Source organism: Panthera uncia, chromosome D1, assembly GCF_023721935.1.
Source record: "Panthera uncia isolate 11264 chromosome D1, Puncia_PCG_1.0, whole genome shotgun sequence".
In the NCBI taxonomy this organism is placed as follows: domain Eukaryota; kingdom Metazoa; phylum Chordata; class Mammalia; order Carnivora; family Felidae; genus Panthera; species Panthera uncia.
Window position 1 is genome coordinate 93,482,687 of NC_064808.1, and position 10,760 is coordinate 93,493,446.

General features: G+C 38.8%; 1 pseudogene; it reads right to left on the minus strand.

The window, feature by feature from the left end:
• Positions 1 to 238: 238 nt before the first annotated feature.
• Positions 239 to 2,893, minus strand: LOC125908780 (TAR DNA-binding protein 43-like; annotated as a pseudogene).
• Positions 2,894 to 10,760: the final 7,867 nt, after the last annotated feature.

Consider the following 10,760-nt stretch of genomic DNA (forward strand, 5'->3'; position numbering starts at 1 on the left):
ACAAAAATACCATGGACTGAGTGGCCTAAACAACAAACATTTAACTCTCGCAGCTCTGGAGGCTAAGAAGTCAAGAGATCAAGGCACTAGTAGATTGGTGTTTGGTAAGGACTCACATCCTGGCTTATAGATATCTTCCTTCCCTGTATCCTCATGACAGAGAGCAAACGATAGTCTCTTTATCTTTTGTTAATTTACACTCTTTTTCAATTTTTTACTCTTTTGTACACTCACACTCTTTTGTTAATTTAAATCAGTTTTATATAAGAATTTCCAACGTTGACAACTCTTATAAAAAGCATCCAAGCACAGGCCACAGAACTGCATCAAACAGCATTCTTATGGGTAGCTGACAGACATTAGAACTTCCACCCTTCGTGGCGACACCCCGAGCTCACTGGTGAACTCTGCTTCCCAGTACTCCTGCAAAGCACACCACAAGCTCAGTCCATCTTCTCAAGCCACCAGCTTCAGTTCACAGGACCACACTTACAGATCAGGAACAGAGGAGAACACACACCATACAGCCTTCACAGCAGTTGGCAAAAGGGGAGGGGAGATACAAGTATCGTTTCACTCAACACATCCAACTAACGGGGCTATCTAAGAACAAAACTCACTTAAAGTCTTCCAACAGACGTGGGTGTCCTTTGAATGCGAAACACATTCGTACGTTATCTGCTATTACTGCTCTCTGCACACTCTCACGCCAAAGCCACAGGATTGAGAGTCACATCTCGCCAAGTTAAAAAATATCCATTACGCACCACCAAGTCTCTGCACGCGCTCTCTCCTTTCCTCGCTCACGCTAGCCTTTCCTGCCTCGGCACCACCATCGATCCCACACAAGGTTTCAAAAGTTCAAACAGCCTTCTGGTTCCATATCACAGCCTTGCGTTCACAGCGTCGATACGACTCCATGAAATAAAGAGTAGCGGGTAAAAACGGGACACCCACCGTCAAAGACGCAGCCTGTGCAGCGTGATGACGAAGTCTTGGACGAGAGAGCCTGTAGACGGAAGTATTCCTATGGCAGAATATTTACAGCACTACTATCAGTGAAGTGCTTCTTCCATAAACATTTGAAATGAGCTGAACTGCAGAGATTAAATGAAGCCTTCGTATTGTACCTTTGCACACGAAGGGAGACAAATGTTAACAAAAAACAAAAACGAAAACAAAAGAACCAAACACCGTGACACCATGATCTCCAAAAGAGGAGATTTTCCTACGGGAAAAAATTCATATGGTGGGGTTCAAATTAAAACAAGGAGAAAACAGTGTAGTTCTAATCAATGGTTTCTATTTTGAACGTGCAAAGAATTCACTTGACAAGTCCAGGGATAAAATATTCCAGGAGAAACCTTTTGATATCAATTGTAGTGTGTTGGGTTTTTTACCAATCAGGCAAACGGCAGTTCACTTTCAAACACTCAATATTTCAACCCTTTATGTAACAAAACTTAGAAAATTCCTTTAGCTTGTCCTCTTTTTCTAAAGAAAAATGTCAAAAATACTGCTGAATATACTCCACACTGAACAGACCAATTCTGAAAATTCTCGGTGCATATGTATTTTACAACATACTTACCATGTGTTTAGAAAAATCTGAATTCCCACCAGTCTATACCAACCCCACCGTCTACATTCCCCAGCCAGAAGATTTAGAATCCATGCTGGAGCCAAAGCCTCCATTAAAACCGCTGCCTGACCCTGCATCTGATGCGGATCCCCAACCAGTCTCTGCACCTGAACCAGAACCACTATAGGAGTTATTTCCAGAACCAAAGGCCCGATTTGGCTCCCTCTGCATGTTGCCTTGGCTTTGGTTATCACCCGATGGGCCTGACTGGTTCTGCTGACTGGCTAACATGCCCACCATGCCCCAGCTGCTCTGCAGTGCCCCCTGGGCAGCTGCCTTCATTGCCGATTAATGCTAAAAGTGCCAAAGTTCATCCCCCCACTCGTATTACCACCTTGATTGTTTCCCACACCAGCTCCACCCCCTCTGCTGTTACCAAATCCACCCCGATTCCCAAAGCCACCTGGATTACCACCAATTCTTCCACTTCTTTCTGTCTATTGCTATTGTGCTTAGGTTCAGCATTGGCTGTATGGACGCTGATTCCTTTAGTGATCAAGTCCTCTCCACAAAGAGACTGGGCCACCTGATCATCTGCAAATGTAACAAAGGCAAACGCCCTGAACGGTCTGGGAATGAAGACGTCTGCCGCTTCTCCGTACTGGCAAAAAAACCTGCCGCCACTCATCGGCGGTCATGTCCTCTGTACAGCGCCCAACAAACACCTTCCTGCTTCTCAAAGGCTCATCTGGGCTTTGCTTAGAATTAGGAAGTTTACGGTCACACCGTGGTGCGTCTATCATATGTCGCCGCGACATTACCTTCACCTGGGTTTCGTATTCCGTAAAACGAACAAAACCAAACCCCTCTGAATGACCAGTTTTAAGATCTGTCTTGACCTGAACCATAAGAACCTCTCCAAAGGTACTAAAATATTCTCTTAGATCCTGTTCAGTCGTTTTCCACGGGAGACCCAACACTATTAAATCCGATGTTTTCTGGACAGCTCTTTTCGCTTTCACTGGTGAAGAAGCATCCGTCTCATCCATTTTTATTTTGTTGACAAAAAGATAGTTTGTGATCGTTGACAACATATACCAGATTTCCCCAGCCAGCTTCGGGGGCATGCAGAATTCCTTCTACCAGCCAGATACCTCTCATACACTGAGACACTGGACTCCTGGAGCTCAATCCACAGGCCCCCAGAAACTGGGCTGCAATTGTGGACGGCAGCACTGTCCCATCGTCTTCTGATGGTATTTCAATGGGCTTGTCATTCTCGTCTTTGGTTCCCCGAATACATTCAGACATCTTTTCTTAGTTTTCCGTTAGGCCACTGCTAGGAAGCCTGACAGAGAACCCGAAGCAGCGACAGTTCCAGGAGCAGCCCAGCTACCACTTTGCTCCCACAAAAGGTAGTCTCTTTATCTTCTTGTTAGTAAATTAATCCTATCATGTGGTCTCCAGCCTCAAGACCTCATTTAAACTTTACCTCCCAAACCTCCCAAAGGCCCACCTAATACCATTCTTTTGGCGTTTAGGATTTCAACATATGAATTTTGGTGGGACACAAATAGGCAGTCCGTTACCCTTGTGATTTCTTCTTTTGACCTCTGTGTTATTTAGAAGTATATTTCTTAACTTCTAAACGTATGGAGATTTTTAAGGGATATTTAAATCAATTTCTAGTCCAATGAAACTGTGGTCAGAGAACACATGCCATAGGATTTCAATCTTTTGGAAATTATCAAGATTTGCTTTGTGGCTAAGCATGTGATAAACTTGAGAGAAACTTTTTTGAGGGCCTGAAAATATGTTATACAACAGTTGTGGAGTTCGGTGTTCTACGTAAGCAATTAGATCAAGCTTGTTAATTGTGTTAGTCAAACTTCTTGCATTCTTATTGACTTTTTGTTAGAAATTGATTTTTGTAACAATTGTTAAAGCAGATTCATTCCTTGTTTTATTAGTTGCCACAGAGGTGTGTTAAATTTCCGACTATGACTATGGATGAATTTGTTTTTCCTTGTAGTTCTGAACATTTTTGATCTGGGTCTTTCGACAACATGTTGTAGGATAAATAACCAGTTTAAAATTGATTCTCTTGCTGGTAAGTTAAACTTCCTCACTGTGAAATATCCCACTTATTTCTAGTAATGCTTATTACCTTAAAGACTATTTTGTCTGGACTTTTCTTTGCTGTCAGGTTTTTGATTGCTGATTCCATCCCTTGCTAGTTAGAAGCCTATACAGATCTTCTATTTCTTTAATGAAGGTTTAGTCTTCGTAGGCTGTTGTTTCTATGAGTTTGTTCATTCTATCCAGGCTATCCACTGTTGCCATACCATAGTTTCTCATACTCTTTTATAATCCTTCTTAGTTCTGTAAAATCAGTATAAATATCCCCGCTTTCATTTCTGAATTTAGTTTTTTGAGCCTTCACTCATTTTTTTCTTCACCAAACTAGCTAAAGGTTTGTCAAAGTCGTCAATCTCTTCCAAGAAACAACTCTTGGTTTCACTTCATTTTCTCTATTATTTTTTGATACTCTCTTTTATTTACTTTTGCTCTAATCTTTATCATTTCCTTCCATCTAATAGATGTAGGTATAGTTTATTCTTCTTTCTCTAGTTCTCTAAGGTATAAAGTTAGGTTGGTGATTTGGAATCTTTTTAATGGAAGCATCTACAGCTATATGTTTCCTTCTTGGCACTACTTTGACTATACTTCAATTTTTTGTCTGTTGTATTTTCATTTTAATTTATCTCAACATATTTTCTGATTTACCTTGTCACTTCTTCCTTGACCCATTTGCTTGTGTCAGTGTGTTGTTTAATTTCTACATATTTGTAAATTTTCCTTCTGTCGTTGGTTTCATTTCATTCCATTATGCTAAGGAAAGATACTTTGTACAATTTCAGTCTTTTAAAATTTATTAAAAATTGTTTTATGGCCTAACAATTGATCTAACCTGGAGAATGTTCCATGTGTGCTTGAGAAAATTGTGTATTCTGATATTGTTGGGTGGAATATTCTTTATATGTCAATTAGGTCCACAGTGTTGAGTCCTCTGTTTCTGCAACAGAATATTTATGACCCCCTCAAATTCATATATTGAAGTCCTAATCCCAATGTGATGGTATTAGGAGGTGGGGCCTTAGGGATGTGATTAGGTCATGAGGTTGGAGTCCTCAAAAATGGGATTAGTATCCTTATAAAAGAAACCCCAGAGAGCTCCCTTTCTCTTTCTACCTTGGATGTTGTGAGAAGATGGCCATCTACCAATCAAGAAGCATGCTCCCCAGACACTAAATCTGTCAGTACCTTGATCTTGAACTTTCAGCCTTTAGAACTGTGACAAATAAATTTCTATTGTTTATAAGCCATCCAGTCTATGGTACTCTGTTATACCAGCCCAAATGGATGGAGACAGTTTCCTTACTGCTTTTCTGTTTGTTCAGTCTTGACACTAGGGTATTAAGGTCTCCTAGTATTCTTGTAGAGCTATCTGTTTCTCCCTTCAATGCTGTCAATATTTGATTCATGTGTTTTGGAACTCTGTTGTCTTGTGCTTATTTATAATTGTTATATCTTCTTGGTGAATTGACCCTTTTCTCAATATATAATGCCCTTATCCCTTATAACAGTTTTTGACTTAAAGTCTACTTTGTCTGATATTAGTCTAGCCACCCCTGCTCTCTTTTTGACTATTTGTTCAGAATACCTTTTTCCATCATTTCACTTTCAACCTAAGTGTGTCTTTAGACATAAAGGGAGTCTCTTTAGAGACTGTCCTTGAATTCTGCTTTGTTTTTTTTTTTTTATCCATTCTTCCAAACTATGTCCTTTTCTTGGGGAGTTTAGTCCACTTATATTTAAAGTACTTACTGACAAGAAAGGACTTCAGTTCGCCATGATATTATTTGTTTTCTATATGCCTTTAGAATTTTTGTCCGTCATTTCCTCCATTACTGCTTTCTTTTGTGTTTAGTTGATTTTTTTTTTTTGTAGCAACATGTTTTGATTCCCTTATCGTGTCCTTTTGTGTATATTCTATAGATATTTTCTTTGTGGTTACTGTGGGCTTACATATAACATCTTAAAGTTATAACGATCTATTTTAAACTGATACTCAACTTTAATTGCATACAAAGGCTGTATTCTTTTATAGCTCTTCCTCCCCATTTGATGTTATCAGTGTCACAAATGACATCTCTATATACTGTGTATTAACATAGATTTATAATTATTTTATGCATTTGTCTTTCAAATCTTGTACAAAATGAAAATTGAAGTTACAAACTAAGATAACAATAATACTAACTTTTATATCTGCCCATGAATTTATATATTCGTACAGCTTCAAGTTACAGTATTTCATTTCATACTGAAGAACTCCCCTTAGCATTTCTTTTAGGCCAGATCTGGTAGTAATGAACTCTCTCAGCTTTTGTTTATCTGGGAATGTGTTACTTCCTCCCTCATTTTCTTAAATTGTTTATTTATTTTAGAGAGAGTGAGCACAAGTGGGGGCGGGGGGAAGAGAGAGAGGGAGACAGAGGATCCGAAGCAGGCTTTGTGCTGACAGCAGCTAGCCTGACATGGGGCTTGAACTCTTGAACCATGAGCTGGATCATGACCTGAGCCTAAGTCAGACACTCAACCACCCTACTTCCTCCCTCATTTTTGAAGGACGGTTTTGCAGATATAGAATTCTTGGCTGCCATGGTTTTTTTTTTTTTTCCTTTCAGCACATACCCTTAATATATTCCTACCACCTTCTGGCCTTCAAGGTTTCTGATGAAAAATTGGTTGATAATCTTACTGAGTATTCCTTATATGTGATGTGTTGCTTCTCTCTGCTTTCAAGATTCTCTCTTTGTCTTTGACCTCAAAAGTTTGATTATAATGTGTTTCAGGGTGGCATATTTGTGTTTCTCTTACTTGGAGTTTGTTGAGATTGTTGGATTTGTAAGTTCATATCTTTTATCATATTAGGGGAGTTTTGTCCCAAGGTTTTTCTTCAAAAAATCTTTCTTCTCCTTCCTTTCTTCTTTTTCTGGGACTCTCATCATGCATACGTTGGTACACTGATGTTGCCTCACAAGTCCCTTAAGCCCTGTTCATTTTTCTTCATTCTTTTTTTCTTTCTGCTCATCATAAGAATCTCAGTTGTCCTAAATTCAAGTTTTCTGTTTTCTTCTATTGATTCGTATCCGCTGTTGAATCCTGTAGTGATTTTTTTTTTTAATATCAGTTATTGTACTATTCAGCTCTAGATTTCTGTTTGGTTCCTTTTTATGTTTTCTATCTCTTTGTTGATATTCTCATTTTGTTCATATATTGTTTTCCTGATTTCCTTTAGTTCTTTGTCCATTTTTTCCCCTGGGCCTTTGAGCATATTTAAAACAGATGTTTTAAAGTCTTTGTTTGGGAAGCCTGATGTCTGGGCTTCCATGGGGATGGTTTCTGTCAATTTTTTTTATTCCTTTGAATGAGTCATATTTCTCTGTTTCTTTGCGTGCCTCGTGAATTTTTGTTGTTGAAAATCGGATATTTGATTATTATAATCTGGTAACTCTGGAAATGGTGTTTCAGATTCCCTTCCCCAGGATTCACTGTTTACTTCCCCAGGATTCACATTCTATTTTGTTGTTTTGTAATTGTTGAAAGCTATAATAGCTTATTTGTTTTGAGACTTTTACAGACTATTTTTGGAAGGATGAGCTCATTTAAGTCTCTGTTTTTAAAATTCATGTTCGGCTAATGTTTTGATGGAGGTTCCCTTGAAAGCCAGGAACAAACAAATAAACAACACACACATATACACACACAAATACACACACACTCAGAGAGAGAAAGAAGAAGAGAAGAGACAGAGACGGAGATAGAGAGATCGACAGGGAGACAACAGCCATGTTTCCCAGTCTTTGAAGACTGGATCTGTACTGAGGCAGTTTTTACAGATTAGCTATACTTGCTCTGAGCCGAGGGATCAGCCTATGGTGAAAATTTAAAGTCTTGTCAAGACTTTTCTGAGAACGGATTTTTCTGGGCATGCAGGTGACTTCTAAATTCCTCCGTATATATGGTTGCTTTTGAATGTCCTCATTTCCCAGGGTCTCACCTCAGTTTGTTCTCAGGGCTTTCGATGCTGTATTGTATGTCTCCACCTAGAATCTCTTGCCCAGGCTGGGGGTAGGGGGGTGGGGTGGGGAGGGGTGTCTGTGGGCTTAAAGTCCCTTTATAACCTTTACTAGCAGGGCTCACCGGTTTCTCCAACCACAGTCCAAAGTATATAAGACAGAAAGGAGAGTGTCAGTCATATCAGAACTGAATACATAATAATTTTCAGGTAAGGTCTGTTCTGCTCCCTTCGGTTCAAGATGGTGAACTAGGTTTCCGAGTGCTGAAAACCCAGACTGTCATCACTGCATCAGGGAGGTGGTGGGACAAGGATACCACAAAAGTAGCACAGTGCTTTCCTATAGTTTTGAAGATTTTTTTTCTTGATTAGGCATGCTTGGTTTAATTGTTTTCAAAGCTCCTACAAAGTTTATTCAAATAGCTTTTTTTTTTTTTTTATGGTTTGTGGACAAACAAAATGACGGAGCTTCCGAGTCTTCTGTTTTTCTGACATAACTCCAATTTTATTGGTTTTTATTCCTCCTGTGATCTACAACCTTCTTTCTGGAATCATTTTGTGTGTGTGTGTGTGTGTGTGTGACAAATGCCTTTTAGTATTTCTTACTGCAATGGACCAGAGGTTATTAATTCTCTCACCTTTGTCTTTTTTTTTTTACATGTTTTATTTTTGAGAGAGAGACAGAGACTGAAACAGAGTGTGAGCTGGGGAGGAGCAGAGAGAGAGGGAGACACAGAATCCAAAGCAGGCTCCAGGCTCTGAGCTGTCAGCACAGAACCCGACGCGAGGCTCGAACTCACGCACCGCGAGATCATGACCTGAGCCGAAGTCAGAGGCTTAACCAACTGATCCACTCAGGTGCCCCTCTCACTTTTGTCTTAAGTAAAGGTCTTCATTTAACATTTGTATTCCAAAAAGATATTTTGTTAGTTTTGACTTGAGGATTGGCAGATATTTTCAACCAGCATTTGAAAATATCATTCCGTTTTCTTCTAGCTTCCATTGTTTCTTTTGAAAGGTCGTCTGTTTTGGAAAAACTTTACCAACGGTGTTTTCAGATACTCCACCTGACACATTTGTTCTTTCCATCTGAGACCCTGGTTACATGTATGTTGTACTTTCTTGGTCTATCTTCTATGTCTTTTATGCTCACTTAGGAATTTTCTGTTTATTTATCTCTCTACAATCTAAGATGGATATTTTCTTCTAACCTATCTTCTAGTTCATTAACTCTCTCTTCAGTTTTCTGCAATCAGATATATCATCTGTCTATTGAGTTCTTAATTTTTTAGCTTTATAGTTTATAAGTTCTCTGCACAAATTCTCAATCTTTTATCTCTTTTGAATATATCACAGCTATTTTAAAGTCTGTGTCTCACAGCTTATTATTTGAAGCCCTTGTGGGTGTGATTCACCTGCACATTGGTTTTCTTTCATGTTTTTTTTTTTTTTGTCTCCTCACATGCCTGATTAATTTGAATTACAGGATATATATGTAGGTTAAACATTGTAGCAATAATTTAGGGCCTCAGAAAATGACCGTGTTTCTCCAGAAAGAATTTAGACTAGCTGTGGGCGGGAAACCAGGGTCCCAGTAATCTCTGAACACTCTAATCCAATTTCAGACATTACTTGAATTTAGGCTTCAAAATATCTGTAAGCCAGTCTACTTCCAGTTCATCCTTTCTTCTGAGAAGTAGTCCTTTGGAGACCTAATCAAAACATGGTGGATTATCAAGACCTTCCTTATCAGGTCTTGGAAAAATTGTTGTCTTCGGTTTTGTATTCTGGTCTTGTGAGGCTGTCAAAAACACTGCTCAGCTTACAAGCCTCTCAGGTGTCTCTTCCTGAATCAGCAGACACTACCAGGAGAAAACAGCCCCTGTGCCTCTCCGGTTTTTGTCTTCCCTTGAATCTTGACCTCTTTCCTTGCCTCTTTCCTAGCTATCTGATGCCTCCAAACAAACAAACAAACAAACAAACAAAAATTTGTGTCCAGTTTTTCTAGTTGTCTTCAAAAGGAGACTTACTTTCAAAGGGAGACTAGTTTCTAGTTCATGCTAGAAATGGAAGTTGCCAATTCATTTCTACCACAACATTTTTTTTTTTTTTTTTTGCAATTGTTGCTAATCTCTGACCTTATTCAAGAAGTATAGTGAGAATGGATATGGGAACTGGAGAGAATTTTAGTGCGCATTTAAGGCTTAATAATAATAGCAGTTAAACATGCATTGAGCTCTTGCTAGAACCAGATATTATTCTTAGTTTTTCATGCACTTATGCCTTTAGCTTCTAGAGAGAAATTTTATGCAAAGCCAAGGTATTTTCTCCAGTAAAGAGTAATCATTGAAGTGGGAATCTCTCTAAAAATGGCACAGTTCTTGATCTATAGTTTGTTGATCGCATTCAGTGACTAGCTCAAGACTTGGTCATGGTAGTTAGGCCACAAAATTTGTGGAATAAATGAATTAATAAAGAACGTTGGGATGTAATTGAACTATTGAACTATTATTGAGTTACACTTTAAAGAAGCATTTGTAGGCACAATTGAAGATGCATAGAAGCATCTAATCAGGGGTGTTCTTAGGCATGATTTAAATGCTGGCTCACAATAATGCAGCTGTTTATTCTCTATTCTCTGTAACCATTTAGCTCAGCAAAGTTGTGTCACAGTAAACATTGCTTCTAAGCCAGGAACTTGTCACACATAAACCTGGCTTGCAATTAAGATTAAATATTGCTCATAAGTATCCATCTGTCTTGGAAGGGTTAGCTGTTCACCTACCTCAGGAGGTTCCAGGGAGCAATGTGAATATGTCATTTGAAAAACTGTCCCAATTTTGAAATAACACTGTGTGCAATGAAAAATATTGTACATAAGTTTAGCCCAAAAGATTCAGCCAACTGCTGAGGTATTGGGAAGACAATCCTCTCCAACATAAAATTCTGTTACATGTTATTTCATTATTTTTTGTTAGAATTTTATAGCTATTTTTCTTTAAAAATCTTCAAGGTACTCCCATAGGACTCTTT